This window comes from Momordica charantia (genome assembly GCF_013281855.1).
Source record: "Momordica charantia cultivar OHB3-1 chromosome 9 unlocalized genomic scaffold, Mcharantia_2.0 BLBB01000009.1, whole genome shotgun sequence".
Classification (NCBI taxonomy): domain Eukaryota; kingdom Viridiplantae; phylum Streptophyta; class Magnoliopsida; order Cucurbitales; family Cucurbitaceae; genus Momordica; species Momordica charantia.
The window spans coordinates 19,773,348-19,775,888 of record NW_028275167.1 but is presented as its reverse complement, the minus strand read 5'-3'; the positions used below and the strand labels follow the sequence as shown (position 1 = coordinate 19,775,888).

The window sequence follows — 2,541 nt, the reverse complement described above, 5'->3', positions numbered from 1 at the left end:
TGATTCTGGTTGCTTTTGTGTATTCCATTGATTTTGTCCAGAAAAACCTGGCGGATACTGTGGTTTTTTAGTATACCCTTGGGTGTGACTTGAATCGGCGTTATTGCCTACTTGGTTCCCTCCCCAACTAAAGTTTGGGTGGTTCCTCCAACTTGAGTTGTATGTGTTACCATACACATTATTTATATTTTGCTGCTGATTGCCAAGTAATATACTGATGCGGGATTGCCCGAACAGTTTTCAAAATGATGTTGCCCTTCACAGTATGTGCACAGGTTGTTCTGTACAGCTGCCACCTTCGCCTTAGACCCTACGACCTCATTTGTAGTGACATTCTTCATGATAATATCGGCCAAGTGTGAAATTTTGGAATTGAGGTCTGCCACTACATCCTCTGTTACTAACCCTGTGGGACTTGCTGTTGTTGATGCAGCTTGTGATTTCGACCATTGATGTTTATTCCTTGAAATTCTTTCCAACATGTCAAAAGCTTCTGTATACGGTATTGACAGCAAAGCTCCATTAGTTGAGGCATCAATTACCAATTGTGTGACCTCGTTTACCCCATTATAATAAGTCTCAATCTGAATGTAGCGAGGTATTCCATGATGGAGGCATTTTTGCAACAACCCTTTGAATCTTTTCCAAGAATCACTTAAGGATTCTCTTGGTAACTGCTGAAAGTTGTTAATCTTGTTTCTGAGTTCAGCATTATTCGAAGGTGGGATGTACTGCATCAAAAATTGCCCTGCTAAGTCGTTCCATGAAGTAATTGATTCGGCCGGCAAGGAGTCCAACCATGCTCTAACAGAGTCCCTCAACGAGTAAGAAAATAGCTTCAATCTCATTGCTTCCTTACTAACTCCAACTTCCTTAAACAAATCAGCTACTTGCATAAAATATCTTAAGTGTTTGTGCGGGTCTTCTGATGCCAGTCCATAAAATGGTCCCACTATTTGCAACATTTGAAACATTGCAGGCTTTAGCTCAAATCTCCCTGCTTCGATGATTGGATCAGTAATGACATGGTTGAAGTCATAGAATGCTGGAGCTACATATGCTCTAATTTCCTACTCTGTGTCATCAGCGAGCAGAACGGCGTTCAGGGGAGGTACTCTATTGACAACTCCTTCCCCTAGTATTCTTACTACTTCTTTCTTAGGTGGGTTTTGCTCGTTGCGATTCATTTCTATTTCCTCTCTTTGCACCCGCCATTCAGCAGTCTTTTTCGTAAAATTCTTTCCGATTCTGGCTCAAAAGCGAATTCGAATGTAGGAAAATCGTTCATTCACAGCCCCCACACTCCTGAAAAAGAGCAACAAGGTCTTTAAGCACCGTACCCCCAAATAACTAACCACAATCTATAGTTTTCAAAAAAAATTCCCCAACAACGGCACCAAAAGCTTGTTGTGGTTTGTAGCAATGGGTAAATTATAGCGCAAGTATACACTAATTTTGTCAATTGTAGTACAAACAAGGTCGTCTCCACAAGGAATTTATGCATACAAAAAATGGTTAATTGATTCAAGCTACCCAAAAAAAATAATAAAAGAAAATGAAGTTGGTTTATCAATGTTGCTAGTAATTTGTAAAAATAACATGTAAATAAAGTAGTGAATAAGAGGACAAATAAACTTTTCGAGAATGCTTCCATCGAAGGATTGAATACAAGGGGGGTTTAAATCTATTTTTAGAGATTCGGGGAGAGAAAATCCACCTACTGATTTTAAGCGTCACCTACTGAAGAAAAACACATGAAACTCTTAGAACCCAGATCGTCACGGCTCTCTTCCGAGTTACCCAGAAAATGTTCTAACCCAACTCCCGTCGTGGTAACAACAAGCATGAAACCAATCTATAGTGCCGTAGAGTGAACCCCATTCGTAGGTACTCACTATTCTGTTTCAGAAAGAACACAGAAACTACGACTAACAATAGCGAATCTACACACAGGAGCTTTCCCACGCTTTGTTAGGGTTGACTTTTTACTGCAGAAACATGTGTCAGTAGCCCTGTTTGACCATATTTTTGACCCATTTTCCATTATTATTTGCCAAAAAGGACCACATACTCTTAAAGTAGAACATCCATAGATTATTTATGCATAAAAGTCAAACTATGGTACTTTACGAAAAATATGAGATAAATGCGGTCAAAGTTGGAAGAAAATAACAGAATTATGTCTTTTTCATAATTGCGCTTGGCGCATTTTTGGAGGACAATTTGTCAAAACGCACGTTTTGATTAATCAAGGGCAAGGAAGACATTTTCCACATGTTCAAAACCGTGAGTCCAAGTCCAAGTGAGGTGCTTAGGTCAATCTCAACCCTTTTCCACCTAAAATGGAGGGGAGTTTCAACCAACCTATGGTGCTATAAAAGGAAGTCATCCATCCCTCAGCAAATCATCCCTTCCAAGCTTCATTTCATCTTCTTTTAGATGCTCTCTAGTTGTAGAACACGTTTTTAGGGTTTATGTTCATGTTCTAGTTGTTCATTTCTTCATTTTGCACGCTTTTACCTTTTGTATTGCTTTTAATTC

At 39.3% G+C, this 2,541-nt stretch overlaps 1 non-coding gene across 1 annotated transcript; it reads left to right on the top strand.

The window, feature by feature from the left end:
* Window positions 1-600: 600 nt before the first annotated feature.
* On the top strand, window positions 601-707 carry LOC148209159 (small nucleolar RNA R71). Its single transcript, XR_015787525.1, has one exon. It is a non-coding gene; the product is annotated as a small nucleolar RNA R71 (small nucleolar RNA).
* Window positions 708-2,541: the final 1,834 nt, after the last annotated feature.